The sequence below is a fragment of the Sander lucioperca genome, chromosome 16 (genome assembly GCF_008315115.2).
Source record: "Sander lucioperca isolate FBNREF2018 chromosome 16, SLUC_FBN_1.2, whole genome shotgun sequence".
Lineage (NCBI taxonomy): Eukaryota > Metazoa > Chordata > Actinopteri > Perciformes > Percidae > Sander > Sander lucioperca.
Window position 1 is genome coordinate 28,914,844 of NC_050188.1, and position 17,743 is coordinate 28,932,586.

At 41.1% G+C, this 17,743-nt stretch overlaps 1 protein-coding gene across 3 annotated transcripts in view; it reads right to left on the bottom strand.

Moving 5' to 3' along the window:
- The window catches only part of thrb (thyroid hormone receptor beta), a 194,701-nt gene extending 182,394 nt beyond the window's left edge, over positions 1-12,307 (bottom strand). For 2 of the 3 annotated variants that reach the window (XM_035993129.1, XM_035993128.1), the window contains exon 1: positions 11,861-12,307. The gene's annotated coding sequence lies outside the window, so the exon portion shown is untranslated. The remainder of the gene's footprint in view (positions 1-11,860) is intronic. The other variant, XM_035993130.1, reaches the window with a different exon arrangement.
- Positions 12,308-17,743: the final 5,436 nt, after the last annotated feature.

Consider the following 17,743-nt stretch of genomic DNA (forward strand, 5'->3'; position numbering starts at 1 on the left):
TTACAGTACGTCCTCAGGGCATAACACTGAGCTCAAAGTTCAGTCTTACTAGATAAAAACAGCAAAGGTTCGTATTTCATATTAAAAGTATATATTGAAAATACACACTGACAGATGGATCCCCAGGGAAAGCAAGCAGGCAGGCAGGCAGTGTGTGTGTGTGTGTGTGTGTGTGTGTGTGTGTGACTTGCAGAAAGGTATTTAATGAGCAACTCGAATCACCTCATATCATCCCATCATATTTACAGAATACTGATCTCTTTCTAGCAAGGCCTCCTGGCTGGGATTAAACTGATTAATAAAGTAATGCAATCTCATGAGGCAGGCAAATCAACCAGACTGATAAATTGGTTTGTAGTATGAATCAACCTGGAGGGTTCAACGTTAAGGGGTTGAACTTGCCCCAAGGCAAAAAAAAAAAATTCTGGAAAAAAAACATCAAGAGTGTCGGAAAAAAACGTAGAAACAAATGTCAAAAAGCATTAAAAACTTAAAAAGAAAAATCCAAATAAAAACATTTTTAAAAAAGCGTCAAAAGGGTTAAAAACAACGCCGGTAAAAACGCTGAAGAAAGCATCAAAAAAGTGTCAAATGTCATAAAAATACATCAAATGACGAGAAAAAAAAAATTGAAAGCATCAAAAGCGTAAAACAAATGTCAAAAGCATCAAGCACCAACTCAATTCTTGATTGGTCAAACGGAACATTCACATCAAATCATTCAACAAGCGTTTTCCAACGGGGGCGAGACGATAACGGCATTCATGATACGCTGACACCCGAACTGGCAACTGGGTCGTTATATTTACTTGCCCAATGTAGCGTTTTACTTGCCCGATGATCTACGAAAGATCCACTAAAAATAGCATATTTCTTTAAACAATCTGTGATATGTAACATTATTCCAGCATGTATCTTATGAAGAAACAATAAATATAATAATGAAACAAGGAATCAAAAATGTTAAACCAAATGTTCCACCAAACATTCAACTAAATAATTCACATTCGATTAATCACAGGCTTCAGGATTGGCTAATCGCATTCCTTCAAATCGCGATTTGAAAAGGATTCATCGTTCAGCCCCATTTCAGGGAAACCTAAAGTTGATTGAGTATTATACTTCCATAAATCTGTAAGGGCCTTTTCACACCTGAAAGTCCTAAACCAAGGTCCCGACCAAAGTTAATGTTTTTGTTACATTGTAAACATTGGATCCGGTTAGTTTTGGTTTCACACTGCAGTTATGGAAGCGCACTAAAGAACTCTAAATGACATAACTACGTCCCGTTGTCATCACATACAGTATGTGAGCTGCATCTCCTGATCCTTGACATTGATAGGTTTGTAGAAGGGCTTCTCCGTCCTCTCGTATCCTCTCTCTGGTGTGGGAATTTTTTAGAGATTTTTCCAACTGACTGCTGCTCTCCCCCGTGCTACCATTGCTCTTTTAGTTTTGTTGCTTTGTTGAGAAGCAAGACACGGGAACTTTACTTGGGTTTTGAGAAGCTGCAGCATTTCAGAGACAAACTGAAACCTGTACTGTACATTTACTACCACTCAACAAATAAACTAGGCCTACTAATTTGTTATCTGCTCTGATAGCCGACAGCTGTCTGCTCTGAGCTTATCCATCGTCACTCTCTCTCTCACGTACACACGTAAGCACTGAGCTATCAGGAGCTTCCCCGGTCTTATGAAACGCTATAGCCTGCCAGAGCTTCCTGTATTGGGTCCGAAGGTCCGAACCGTCCAAAAAATGAACCGGACCATGGTTCACTTTGATCCGGACCGAGACTTCCTCTTTTGGTCGGACTAAATTTCGGCCGTTTGGTCTGGACCGTGGTCCAGAGGAGGTTTTACACCTGTACTTTAGGTGCGGATCAAACTAAAAAGTCCAAACGTCTGGACGAGGTAGGTATAAAAGCCCCTTAAGTCTGGATCCTACAGGTCCCACGATGCAACCCAATAGCATCCAGTGTTTGTGGAAGACTTAGGTGCGTGTATTTGGCGGGGGGTTTAGGTGTCCTTCCTCAAGAAATTGTGACGTTTTTCAATTAAAAAATAGGCGCAATTTCTCCGTACATTTTCTGTCTCTTTGTGGGTTTTTGCATCTCTTTGTAGTGGTGTTGTGTCTCTTTTTGGTCATTTGCGTTTTCTTTGGGGTTGTTCTGGGTCTCTGTGGTCATTCGGCGTCTTTTTGTAGTCAGTTTGGACCATTATTATTTCTATATCAGTGTCAGATCAGGAATATATAATGCTCAAAAAGCTAAAAGACAAAACTTGCAAAACAAGTAATTATATATAAATTATCATTATATATAAATACAATACAAATACAATCATTAGATCATAGGTCTTTTAGGTACTTTCATTTCGGCTTAGGTGCTGCACAAAAAGGCTTGGTTGCTGCACCTAAACCTTATAATGGCAGGGAAAACCCTGGCATATTTCCATTAGACCCTCTATGACTGATAAATGTCCACACCTTTTAAACTATATTCTCTATTCCAAGCCCATGCTGAGATAACCCCGATGTTATCATTTCTCAGTGTTGACAGAGCTCCTCCAGAGCCACAAGAGACATTATATAACCGTTTTCAAGGCTGTGCTGTGCTCATTAAGACTAGGTCTCCGATTCCCCTTTAAGTTGCCAGAATGCCCTTGCTGGTTACCTGTTGGCCTACCTATCCATTTGCTTGTTTGTCAGGGAGCTTCTTGTCTTATTCGGTCCACCAGTTGCCAACTGTAATCCTGCCTCAGTGACGGAGTTAAATGCCTTTAAACTTTACCAGCTGTGTCCCGGTGTGGGCTTTTGGATCCCGTTACCTGTACCCTGTTACCGGAACCCTTACAGCCAATGTGATTCCATTTCACTGACGAAAGGTAAGCCTAACACAGGCAAAATGCATGAGAAGTTGATTCTAGCCTTTTAAAGCTTTTATCTGAGCAAGGGCAGGAGTAGCTCTGCCAACCAATTATCTTGTTGTAAAACCTTGAATATTGCAACTGCAAGATAGATTAATGTATCTGCTGTTGTCACTACTGTAGTTTCCTTTCGTGGGGGGCTGTAATAGTCCATGTTCAAGTCACGGCTCAGTCCATGTGGTGGGGCTGTGGTTGTAAGCAGCAAATACAAACCTTGTAAAATCTGGACTAGCTTTCATACTAAGGAGCCCTACAACTGACACAACTAAATAACATTATCAGGGGAGTCCAAAATATAATACTATTATATTGTACAAGTTAGTTATAGAATAAAATGGAAATACAATGTCGGACTCAAATGCTCGACTCAACTCGGAGTAGAAGGAGTTTGTTTATTAATGAATAAACAATCCAGGCAACGGTACAAATCCAACAGGCAGAAGACGTGGTCGAAAATTCAGGCAATAGATCAGGAAACACTGGAAACAAACACTAGAAACTGACAACATAACGACCACACTGAAAGTTAAGTATTGACATTCTGTTGAAAATATCACAGATTCATGCCCCCCAGGTATTGATCCTAATAGCACTTTACAAGTGAATGAATCTGAAAATGTTTTCTGCAGGGTAACATGTAGTACTAGTACTATTCCAGTTATAATCAACAATAGACCATACAAAGTGTTGAATCCCCTAAGTAATAAGAAGTTGACTGCAAACATAGTCAATTTAGCATCCAGTTCACGTCAGCCACAACCTGCCCCAAAAAATGAGACAGTGTCTGTAACTCGACTCAGATCAGTTAAATCACAGGTAACCAAAAGAGGGGCAATACTTAACAACCTAATTGGAATTACAACTACCACTGCAATGATAGAACAGGATAGGAAAATTAGATGCGGTCTACTAAATATCAGATCTCTGTCTTCTAAAGCAATACTAGTAAACAAATTGATATCCGATAATCAAATTGATCTATTCTGTCTAACTGAAACATGGCTGGGACATGAAGAGTATGTCAGTCTAAATGAAGCCACTCCTCCCACTCATATTAATACTCAAATTCCTAGAGGCTCAGGCCGAGGAGGGGTAGTTGCAGCCATATTTGACTCAAACCTGTTAATTAATCCTAAACCTAAACTAAATTATAACTCTTTTGAAAATCTCGTTCTTAATTTTCAGCATCCAACATGGAAAACAGTACAGCCTATTATATTTGTTGTTGTCTACCGAGCACCAGGTCCATATTCTGAATTTTTATCGGAATTCTCAGAATTTTTATCATGTGTAGTCCTAAAATCAGACAAAGTACTTATTGTAGGTGATTTTAATATCCATGTGGACGTTGACAGCAATAGCCTTAGTACTGCTTTCAATTCACTGCTAGATTCTATTGGTTTCAGTCAGTGTGTGCATGAGGCCACGCACTGTTTTAACCACACCCTTGACCTTGTGCTGGCATATGGCATCAAAATTGAAGACGTAATAGTATTCCCGCAAAATCCTTTATTATCAGACCACTTCTTAATAACTTTCGAATTCTTACTACCCGATTATACGAAATTAGATAAAAGCTTCTACGCTAGAAGCCTATCTGACAGTGCTATAGCTAAATTTAAGGAATATATTCCAACAGCACTAAACTCATTACCGTGCTTTAATATAACAGACGATCTTTATGTAAACTTTAGTCCCTCTCAAATTGATAATTTCATAGACGGTGCTACGGCCTGCCTACGGACTACTTTAGACTCTGTTGCTCCCCTTAAAAAGAAGACGATGAAGCAAAGGAAACTAGCACCTTGGTATAACTCCCAAACTCGTAAATTAAAGCAAATCTCGCGCAAACTTGAAAGTAAATGGCGTTCCACCAAACTGGAAGAATCTCGTTTAGAGTGGCAAGACAGTCTGAAAACCTATAGGAAGACCCTAAGAAAGGCCAGATCAGACTACTATTCATCACTAATAGAAGAAAATAAGAACAACCCAAGGTTTCTTTTCAGCACTGTAGCCAGGCTGACAGATAGCCACAGCTCTATTGAGCCATCTATTCCTATAGCTCTGAGTAGTGATGACTTCATGAGTTTCTTTAACGATAAAATTATAACAATTAGAGATACTATTCATCACCTCTTGCCCCCAACCTCTAATGGGTCACCTTTAACTGACAGACTGCTAGAAAGAACGACTAGACCTGACATATACTTAGATTGCTTTTATCCTATAAACCCTCAACAATTAATGCTAAAGGTCTCTTCAGCAAACCCATCTACCTGTCTCTTGGACCCCATCCCTACGAGGCTACTTAAAGAAGCGTTACCCGTGGTTAACACTTCATTGCTAGATATGATAAATATGTCTTTATTGACAGGTTATGTACCGCAGTCATTTAAAGTAGCTGTGATAAAACCTCTACTGAAAAAACCCACCCTCGATCCTGAGGTCTTAGCCAACTATAGACCTATATCTAACCTTCCCTTTCTCTCCAAGATCCTTGAGAAAGTAGTCGCTAATCAGTTATGTGATTTTCTACATAGCAATAGCTTATTTGAGGACTTTCAGTCAGGATTTAGAAAGCATCATAGCACAGAGACGGCACTGGTGAAAATTACTAACGACCTTCTAACTGCATCAGACAAAGGACTTGTCTCCATACTTGTCTTATTAGATCTTAGTGCTGCATTCGATACTATTGACCATACCATCCTCTTACAGAGACTGGAACATTTAGTTGGCATTAAAGGAATCGCACTAAACTGGTTTAAGTCCTACTTCTCTGATCGATCGCAATTTGTTAATGTTAACAATAAACCCTCCAATTACGCTAAAATTAACCATGGCGTTCCTCAAGGCTCAGTGCTTGGACCAATTCTATTCTCCTTATATATGCTTCCTCTAGGCAATATTATTAGGAAACACTCAATTAACTTTCACTGTTATGCGGATGACACCCAATTATATCTGTCAATCAAGCCAGACGAAACCAGCCAGCTAGCTAAACTTCAAGCATGCATTAAAGATATAAAATCATGGATGGCCTACAATTTCCTGATGTTAAACTCAAACAAAACCGAAGTTATTGTGCTGGGCCCGAAACACCTACGAACCTCATTAGCCGAAGATATAATTACTCTGGATGGCATTGCCCTGGCATCCAGCACTACTGTCAGAAATCTAGGAGTCGTTTTTGATCAGGATCTATCCTTTAACGCCCATCTAAAACAAACCTCTAGAACAGCCTTTTTTCACCTTCGTAACATTGCTAAAATTAGGAACATCCTGTCTCAAAACAATGCAGAAAAACTAGTCCATGCATTCGTTACTTCCAGGCTGGACTACTGTAATTCCTTATTATCAGGATGCTCAAATAAAACTCTTAGGACTCTCCAGCTGATCCAGAATGCTGCAGCGCGTGTTCTGACAAGAACTAAGAAAAGAGATCATATTTCTCCTGTATTAGCTTCTCTCCATTGGCTTCCTGTAAAATCCAGGATTGAATTTAAAATCCTTCTTCTGACCTATAAAGCTCTAAATGGTCAAGCTCCTTCATATCTTGAGGACCTCTTAGTACCTTATTGTCCCACTAGAGCCCTACGCTCCCAGAACGCAGAGTTACTTGTGGTTCGTAGAGTCTCTAAAAGTAGAATGGGAGGCAGAGCCTTCAGCTATCAGGCTCCTCTCCTGTGGAACCAGCTCCCAGTCTGGGTTCGGGGGGCAGACACCGTCGCTACATTTAAAACTAAACTGAAAACTCTCCTCTTTGATAAAGCTTATAGTTAGGGAGTGAGGAGTTGCAGTGAACGCCTAGACCGGCGGGGCAGGGTGCATAGCTGCAGACACAGCACCCCTGCTTTTCTCTGCTTCTCTTTACAGTCATCATCGTATAATCAATAATATAGTGCCTCTCCTAGTTATGCCATTATAATTCTAGACTGCCGAGGAAGTTCCTTCTTACGACACGCTCTTTTCTTTTGTTTCCTTTTATGCACATCCTGTCTCAAAAGTGCTTGTTACTCACCTAGCTCTGGGGAGTTTACTCCCCGGAGTCCTTATGTTTCTTCTTCACCCAGAACATCGCCTCGGATTAGGGTGACACCAAGATCTGGGTCTTGGGTGCAGCTGTGGCTATGGACCTGCTACACCCTGCTACGCTCTACGATTCCCTGCAATGCCCGGCTACGTCCTGCTGCGTCCACAGCGTCCACCCATGCTCTGCTGTGCCACGCTACATCCTGTACCGTCATAACCCCAACCGTCAGACACCGCCCACCAAGAGTCTGGGTCTGCCGAGGTTTCTTCCTAAAAGGGAGTTTTTCCTCGCCACTGTCGCAATAGCCACTGCTAATGCTTGCTCTTGGGGGAACTATTGGAATTGTTGGGGCTTTATAGAGTGTGGTCTAGACCTACTCTATCTGTAAAGTGTCTCAAGATAACTCGTTATGATTTGATACTATAAATAAAATTGAATTGAATAGAAAACGCTGGAGAGTGAGACACACGAGGAGTAACAACAACCTGGCAAATGGGTAAGTCGACAAGGGGGGTGTATATATATACACGGGGGATAGGAAGACAACTACACACAGGTGAATAACATTAGGGTGGAGGCAGATAATCATAAAAGGCGGGAAACAAACAAAGACAACTGAAGTCGTACATCAAGCAAGAATGGGAAAGAATTCCACCTACAAAGATTCAACAATAAAGTGTCCTCACCAGCACGCAACTTTGTTTACATTCATTTTCCCCACGAGCACACAGCGACAAACAAAAATCAACAGAGAACTCTGTAATGAAACATTATCAACAGGTGTAGTGAAGCAGCTCTGTTGTAAAGGCTAACAGTGCTCGGTTAGCACAATGACATCATGTTAGAAAGCACAGCCGAAACGTTTTGTCATAAACTAGCTAGGTAAGTAACAAATGATGCTAACGGCATTAATAACTAAGCCAAACGGGGCTGTCACTACTATTTTAGCGATTTATAAGCAACTTGTTTCTTGCAGATTGTCACGTTACTGAGAATACAGCTATTACAAGGTAATATATAAGTAGAAGCTAACTCTGACAGCTGTAGGGCAGCTAACATTACCTTTAGCTGTCTTCATGAAGCTCTCAGCTACGCTAACGTTACTGTACCTCGCGACGCAGTTAGAAAACAAGAACGAGCTAACTAATGTTAACATAAGCACTTTGGCTCAGTGGAAGTCAATTTTAAAGTCATGTTAAAACTATTTCCCGTCCTTACGATTTCCAGCCACAGCCTGTCACTCCCCCGTGTACTAACATTACTGGGTACGTAACGCTAGCTCCGTAATGTTGTACTAACGTTATCTTAGACCTCACAATGCCTTGTGTTTCTCACTCCTGCTAAGTTATTGTTCATAAGACGTGACATGAGTGACACATGCGGGTAGGCCAAGGCGAGAATAGGGAGATTAGCTAACGTTAGCCAACATATTTATAAAAAAAAAGTCACATTCGAATAGTAATTTCAGCATTCGAATAGTATTGATTTTTTTACTATTCGAATTATATTCGAATTTCAGCATTCGTTCCAACAGCCCTAGTAGATATCGCCATGACGATTAAAAAAAAAAACAATCCATTGTGCAGCCCTAGTGCACAATATGTGGCTGCTGGACAACCTGCCACAGATCATCATGCTTCAGTAGCCTCACCTTTGTCTGTTACAGCTTTACCCAGTTCAGTTGCTACAGATAAACATTCAAGGCCCGGTACGCCCTTGGATGTTTCCACTTCTGATTAGAAGATGAACTTCATCCTGAGCCGTGGGATAAAGTTGGGCAGCGCTATGCTCACCAAATTTATATTTTAACTAAAAAGTTGCTTAAGCTGTCTTGTCCGAAATACATTAATCAATTAGTTAATTATGCCAATTAAGTAAATACATATATTAAGTTGTTCTGCCTCAATAACCTGCCTCTGATCAGGCTATTTAAGTGAAAAACCTAACGTTCTTGTGCCGCATGTCAGTTAACCCTCTCAGGACAAAGACACACCGCAGAGTCCAAGAGATGTTTGACAACACTTGTATTCAAAAAGCTATATTACAAAATTTTCATTTTAGACATTTTATTCATATATTACGCTACTTTTGTGAACCCAAGACTTTTGTTAATTCATTTCAAGCACCAAAACAATTGAGTGTAGGTTTGTTTTCACAAGAGATTTGACGACCTCAGAGGGTTAATATACATCCTGACCCAGAGCATCAAAAAGTCATGCCAAGAGTCCTGACCAAACGCGTCTAAATATGACGCTGAAGGAGACTTTTTGCATCAATAACAAACGCCAAAGGCAGCTGACCAAGCGTCACTTTCTGCCACGATGGGAGTGAGAATGTGTTGGATGCAGGCGGCCCAAAGTGAGCATGAGCAGCTTTGATCACTACGAGTGTGACCATCCCTGTTGAAGGCTCAAATGTAGTTTTACAATTCCTCTTGCATGCTCCAATCATCTGCGACGCTCCCAATTCTGTCCTCCCTCGCACACAAATAGGATTCTGTTCCTCCAAATCCATGACTGTGCACTCTCAAAGGCTGACTCGCAGACTGAGTAGCGCTAGAATTTTAGTTTTGTGCTCTCAGATATTTTGTCACAAATATGCTTCCATAGCCAGGCTCCTGCAAAATACTGGCAAATAGGCAGCTGGAAAACCTTAAATAACCTCAGCTGAGAACTGATGCTGCCTTCAGTAGCGCCTTGGAAACTCCCCTTTTTGCATGTTGTCAAAATATGACTGGTCATGCATTTGAGTGCTGGTTTGAAAATCAAAATAAGGCCTAGTAGGCCTACACAATATATTGATTTTTTATTGTCATCGCAATATCAACTGGCGCAATAAACACATTGCAAGAGGCTGCAACAGATTGCACATACATACATACATACATACATACACACACACGTATATATATATATATATATATATATATATATATATGACTGTGCAATACTGTAAATACATTTTACTATTTATTCTCTTTACTAATATATATTTATTGTTTGTTTATCGGTGTCTTGCTGCTACAACAGTGTGAATTTCCCCATTGTGGGATTAATAAAGGATTTTGAATCTTTTGAATCTTGAATCTATCGCGAAAGACAGTTTTTTTGAGTTATAGTTGAAATAAAGTATCAGCAGAAAACTGCACTTTAAAATGTAACTGTCACTTTTTTTCAGTGGTGCCTTTCCTATCCAATTGAATGTTCAAAAAAAAGAATGTTGGAAATGATTTCCTTTCATTGGTTTTAAATTCAACGAGAAGTTTGTTGTCTTTTAGCAGAATAGTGATAGCAGCAGAACTGAATACACTTTAATATCTGTTAATGCCAAGGAATATCGTTATTGGGATATTCAACAACGTTATTGCATATTTTCCCGCATATCGTACAGCCCTAATAAAAATAGCAGTGTATCAAAAGTATTTTAACTGATGTATTCTATTCTATCCACACACATTTTGTTATAATTTTGTTTAATAAAATAATGTAATAATAATTGATATGATACTTGATTGTCAGGTTATATTCTGACTAAAATCAGAAGTGATAAGCTTTGTCTGTCGGTATGTTTCAAATACTAAATGTGAATATGTCTGGTCATTTGTCTGTTTTTGGCACTGAGGAGGACGGCGTGCTTTATTATATATCCTAAATATTACTTGTAACACCAGCTGCAGTGTTGTCATAGTTTCAATGTTATCCTTAAATTTTGACATGCAGAGAAAGACAAACTCCCACAGTCACCTTGCTGGATCGTTCATGTGCGAGTATTCTGGCATTTCCTGACAGCCTTTGAAGGCATCCTTTCATACTCATCTGTGGTAACATGTCACCTATCGTGCTGCAAACAACGGCAAGGCAAACATGACAGTTTAAATATGTTTAAACAGGCCGAGCTAACCTTTGAACTCACAAACAAATGCTTCCAAGATTATTGGCACATTTTGTCAATTGAAGCACTAGCAAAAGCTACTCAGACTTCATATGGTGCAATGTTAGGCGATACACTGAGCTGTATTGTTCGTAAATGCCACCTTTCAGGTCACTAATGCACTGTGAAATTATTAGATTTGCTTCGTTTGCATGTCAGATGTTGATCGAGCGCTTCGATGAAGTTCATGTTGCAAAAACGAAAGCAAAGGTTACATCAGAAACAGTGAACTGACATATTTCAGGCCACAGAAGTAAAAGTGAACCAGAGACTGTCAGACGAGTCGTATCAGTGGTAAAATGCCCTAGGATTTGAGGGAAACGATAACGTGTGTCCTTAAACCAAATCCCTCAAGTCTTCATAAAAGCTAGCCCGGATACGTGCAGTTCTGTTGTGACAGAACCTCGACCCGAATATCTGTCAATTTAATGGTACCTCGCTTTTTGTTAAGATTGATGAAAAAACTAACACATTATAAGTAATTTTATGAATTATTACGAGCCAGTGTTGAATTCGGCGTGAATAAAGTACACCAGAAATGTAATAAAGTCTAAACTTGACCCGACAAAATACACCACCGTGGGCGTAAAGGAGCAGTGTTAACCAATTATAAAGTTTACATATTAACAGTTATAAGGCACTGATGTTGGATAAATTGTACCCCGAATTTTAATAAAGACTCAAGCAATTCTGGAAAGCTCCATGCCATGTTCGCCCAAGTGTAAACCGTCTGCTGATTAGCAAGGCAGAATTCAATTGCGGAAATTTTGAATGTGGTACGGCACACACGATTCCCTCCTAGCACACAAGTAACACATTAGTGGTGATGTTAAAAGCTTGGACATTATTATGAACACCTGGCTTAGGAAGCGTAATATACGCCTACCTAGCTGCCAAGCACCCCGTGTTTGGCGAGGTTGTCATTGGCTAGACTGCTGTCAAAAAATACCCCCCAAAAAATGAAACATACCGCATATGCGAGAAGAAGCTCCTATCCAGGTATTACTCGGAGTCCCAGTGCCTGTGCATTCCTCCTCAACTGGAACCAGTGATAATCTCCGTCGGCTAGAGTGAACGGGACACAGCGCCAGGGTTTAACCTGAAATGACCCGCGCTAGTGCATATCAGGCGAGGGCGAGGGCTGTGTGCGTGCGTCTGCGTGTGCACTGTAGGCTATCTGAGCTACCAGTGTATGCGGCTACGAGAATCTGTGTTCTGGAAGCAAAAAAAACTTCAACATGGAGCCGAAAACAAAGCTTTAAAAACGGCACACTAACGGAAATCACAATTGTAGCCCCTCCGACTAATCGCTACGGGGAACCAGAGAGCCGAATCACGGGCAGAAACAGAACAAAATAAGCCTCGCCCTTATTACTAACTCCCAAGTTTTTTTTTCGACGGCGGTTGGCTGTTGGCCTGGTACATGCGGAGAGGGCAGGAAACATACTGCTCCAACTTACTGTGTGTGTGTGTGTGTGTGTGTGTGTGTGTGTGTGTGTGTGTGTGTGTGTGTGTGTGTGTGTGTGTGTGTGTGTGTGTGTGTGTGTGTGTCCAGGAGGAGTGGTTTGATTAAATTAATGTTTTATTATTATAATTAGGCTACGTAAAAGGCAATATTTTTTGTAATAATATTTCAATTAAATTTAAACAACATTAAATGCATTTAAATACAGTTCAATAATATTTAATTAATAATTAAAAATGAATTTAATTAAAAAATTTGGCCAAAATTATGTTTTTATTTTCCTTACATATTGTTTTTATTTTTTACAGATTTTGCAAGTGGGTATGTATGTATGTACAGTCTGTACATGTGTGCTCAACAAATCATAACAGACAAAAATATTTCATGTAGATACAGCTATCAGTTTAGAGCCAGCCAGCATTTGTGTGTGGGCCACAAGGGTTAAGAACAGGCTGAAATATAGGTCCCAAACTACAGTCCCAAGGATTCCATGGGCGGTCCCACCTGTGTTTGCCCTAGTCTCGCATTGCCAGACCTTCCTCCACAGCGCTGCAGAGGAAGGTCTGGCTAGTCCACACAGCATTCCGGGATGGGAGAAAAATGTGCTCTGGTTTATTGGCATTTCTTTAAACCAATCACAATCGTCTTGGGTGGCGCTAAGCACTGTAAAGGGTCTGATGGCGCGTTCATGCCACCTCGGAATAACAGGGACCGCCCCCGTGATTACGTTGTTTTTCCGACTACCAGTGTTCACATGGTTAGGATGGTCGGGATGCGTGTTCTTCTTCTTCTGTTATATTGGCGTTTGGCATAACAACTTGTTGCATGACTGCCATCAAATGTTGGGCGTAGCCTAGAGCATCAGGTGTGTGAAAACCTGGTGAAAACATGGAGGCTACTGTAGTATATGACCATTCTATAACTTTCTATAAACTTTGCTTAAAGGTTTGTTATAAGGGAGTCCTATGAACTTTACTCTACATTTACTGAGAACATCTGGAAATTGTTAACATGAGTAGGGGTCCCCCCAAGACAGAAGAGACCTTTTTTGGAGTTGTGCCAGATAACAGGCATTGATTGGTTAGTTATCCGTCCAATGATATACTTACAAAATTACATCCTATGTTGATACAATGCATAGGATATATACGTTGCTCACACAAAGAAAAGACAGAGCGACAAATTTTGAAGATTGGGTCGGTCGTCTCTCCAGATATCCATGGGTCTGTAAAATTGATGCTGAATCTTTGCTTGTAATAAACCTTTTTATAATCAAGAACAGTGTCGGCGGATTCCTCTTCATACAGCATCACAGCATTACTATTTAAGACACCACACTACAATAATTTGCTGCTGTTTTGTTATGCGAGCATACAAACAGCACATCGTCAGGTGTTTGTGTTAACTGCAGGACAACCAACAGGAAAGGACACGGATAATGTGTTGTTGTTTTTTTTATACATAGGCCTATTTATGAATAATTTGAAACATGTTATGTCTGTGTATGTTTCTCAGCAGAGGCATTTGTCCACAATAAACAGTTTATTGTCATTGAAATATGTTCAATGAACCAAAGTCGCCTACATCAAATGCGTCACCAACTGGGAAACTCGGTTAGCAAAATCTGGCCCGAGTTTCCCACCTCTGATTTCGACAGGAAGAGACGTGAATGATGACGTTTTCACTCGGAAAAACGTTTTTCCGATGTCCATGAATGCACGGTTATACACTAGACGCAGCCCAGCTGGCGCGTGCAAATGTGAGCTCATGGGATCGCCATAACTATTTATACCTGCGCTGGTGCTCACGACACTAGTTGCAGTCTTCTCCTGAACAGAGGTGGCGCTAATGAACAAAGGCTACAGACGTTGCTCTTTCTACGGACCAGAATAAGAAGAAAAAGATAAACAACGGCAGAACTGGCTGCAGCATTGCCGTCAATGCTTTGATTTGATTTGATGACCTACTTCGTCGGATCAAGCCTTTCATTCACCATAAAAGAACTCATCTTAACCCAGTAAGTTTACAAGAGAGACTTGCAGTCACTGTGAGAGTCCTGGCATCCGGTTTTCGGCGAACCCGTTCAGGCCTCCCGTTTCCGCTGAAAAAAAAAGAGCCGTGCGCGACCTCTGCTCGCTTAACGAGGCACGGCGCCAGGATTCCAGTTTTGGATGGGCCAGACCAATTGTGGGTGGGCCTTAAATTAAAAACTTTATCAAATCACTGTTTAACCTAATACAAATGACTGACTAATATACTGTTATATTATCTGTGCTTACATAATATATATTTTAATAGCTTGATGCTCTTTAAATATGTTGTTGCATTGTAAAAAGTTTCGGAGCATAGGACGGACCTATCTGACCTTGGTTCTTTGGGTGGACCAAAGAAGAGCGCTTTGGAATCTCCATTACGCACCATACCTGGCTGTGCTATAGCGCATCTCTCTATAGACCTAAGGCCTATAGACAGTAAAAGTGGTCAGGAATCTAATATTTCCCCAAAACATAGTTTAGTTCTGCTCATATAACATGAGGCTGAATATTTCACAATTCTGTTTAATTGTTTTAAGTTTTCAACAATACAGATCAACAACACTGCCCGACAGTTTCAATCAATACTTGGGCACAGAACTTGTTCATTGACGTCATCTGTCATGTAAAACATGCTCCAAAAGAGCTCATTAAGATCAATCACACCCATTAGGCCTAAATCCATTCATAAGTGGCAATAGACCTGTTTGACGATTTCATACAACATTTATTTCTTTCGATTTCATTAACAACAGACTGAGCTTGGCTTATTATACAGAGAAGATGCATTAAAATGTAGCCTAGTCTACTACGAGATAATAACTAATACAATAGGCTACGCTACCACCAATTCAGGTCATCCACGAAGATTAACAGCCCTTTAACGCAAATCGGATCAAGCATCACAATATCATCAAAGTTTGCCCCATTGCAAAAAAAAAAAAGCATTTCAGAAGCCATTATGGCTAACTTATCAGGCTAAAAAATAACAACTGGGTAGATAAATAACACTGATATTTTTGCGCCAACAGGCAGGCTTAAAAGATTGCCAAATGTGAAAATAGATAGGCATGGGAGAGAGCACGAGAACAATAGGCATTCATTGCAAATCAAATTGTTTAACAGAGCAGTAGGAAAAGGCATGCTAGGGCCTACCTATCTCTCCGAAATTACAGGAGTAGTCGGCGGGGTTTGCTCTTGAAAATGTCAATGATTTCATCGAAGTCGAGAGTTATTGTAAGCTCTCTCTCAAATGTCAACAGACAGAGGGACATAAGGCGAGAAGTAGGCATGGTGCTCCTATTTGGTGTTTTAATCCGGTTGACACTGGAAAAGACACGTTCAACTGTACTGGATGTCATTGGCAGTGTTATCAGAGCTTTTAAGAAAGCATGGATATTCAGGAAAACGTCCTCATTGCATATGTCCATCACTTATACAAGACTTTTGAGATGTTCTGCTCTTTTTTTCTTCCTCTCTATGAGTTGCACAAACACTGCGAGCTCCGACTCTGATATGGTTATGTGGAAGAGCTTCCCTGCATCATTGAGAGAGTTTGCTATAGTGGCCAAGGTGGTGTCATTTGTATCAAGGCTAGGGGACATCAGGATTGCCGCAGATGCCATGAGGCCATAGGTGTCACTGTGGAATCGAGTGTTCAGTTCATTAAGCTGGCAGTCTATTAGCGCGTTGGAAATGTTGCGCAGGTCACTGTCACTCCTCACCCTTTGAGAACGCACAGTCACTGGAGCGAATGTCTGTCAGTTCTTGTTTGAGGTTCTCGATCAAATCAACCGTGTCTGTCACTGATGTGGTGATGGACTGGAGGCTTTTAGACGTGAAGTCTGATTTACTGAACAACTGTTTGAAAAGTGCATGGAGTAATATGAACTTTTTTGTTCTGATCTGCTGAAGGAGTGAGTGTGCCTCAATCTCACTCTGTCCCGCCTCTTCCACGTACTGTGCCAGCACCTCCACGATAATACCATACAGAATGAAAACTTTTGTCACTGCGGCTGATTTTGAATCCCACCTGGTGTCACACCCTCGCTCCAATTCCAATGACCTCTGATCGGGCCGCATCTCTCTTTGCGCGTTAAGGAAACGGACATGACGTGCACTGCCGCACATGAAGGTGTGCAAGGTGTTGAAAGAGTCGAAAAAAGTTGAGGCATCTAGCGATGTCCGGGCCACAGCTGACAGGACGAGGTTTAACCTATGAGAGTGACAGTGCACATAGACGGCATTTTGAAAGGTGCCCTTAAGGATGGCTTGGACACCCCCCTTAAGGCTAGGGTCTAGTTCAAAAGGTGCGACAACTTCCAATATTTTCTGTGCTATCGCATCAGCAGTCATGTTGTCTGTGGCTACGAGGCCAACAGTGCGTTTTTGCACAGTCCCCATACCGTAAACAAACGGCCACCAGCTGCTTTTTAGATACATCCTTACACTCGTCTGCTAAAATAGCATAGAAAGATCTCTCATGCAGTTCACGTTTAATCCATCGCAAAAGGAGAGTGCACGCAGCATCCAACAGGTCATTCTGTATTTTGTGACTGAGCGTCTTTGCATTGCTGGGGATCGCATTTAGTCGCTCTTGAGTTGCTTTGTCATGCCTGCAGACAAGTCTATAAAATTCCAGGAAATGACCTGCGTTTTTGACTTCATCATTCTCCCGGTTGCCATGCAGGGGTACTTCTTATTTGGTAAGTGATAAGAACGTCCAGAATGACTTTGATGTGCTCCCGATTCCTCTCTATGATTTCACCCTGTCTGCCGTCTGTGTTGTTGAGTTGATGGATGACAGAGCCACGCTCAGACATTGACAGCCTGTAATTGTTAAATTTATCCAGTGCACACTTGTGTGATTTGCTATTTTGGTGCTTTAAACAAGCGTGATTGAGGTGCTTCCAGTCCCGGTATCCAGTCTGGCTAAACTTCTTCTCCCTACCCCGCTCACCAAAGTGCCTGCACATCTTACAGAAGACTGCATCCTTCCTAATGCAGTACTCAAGGAAATGATATCTGCTATACCAGTTTGTAGAGAAACTCCTTGCTTTGTCACCTATCACTGTGACCAGATACTTTAGCACTGGTTGAGTTGCGGGTAGGGGTGCACCGATCCGATATTAGGATCAGGTATCGGCCCCGATATTGACAAAATAGCTGGATCGGCAGAGCGGAAAAATTAACAGATCCACGGGCCGATCCAGTAACTGAAACTAACTCCGTCCCCCCTCCGTCGCAGCACATCCTACGTCATTCATCAGCAGCACGTTTGTCGCGTGCTGGAAGAGTTGAGTTAACAACATGGAGCGAGGCAAAGAGTCGGCTGTAGAGATATTTTACGCTTGCC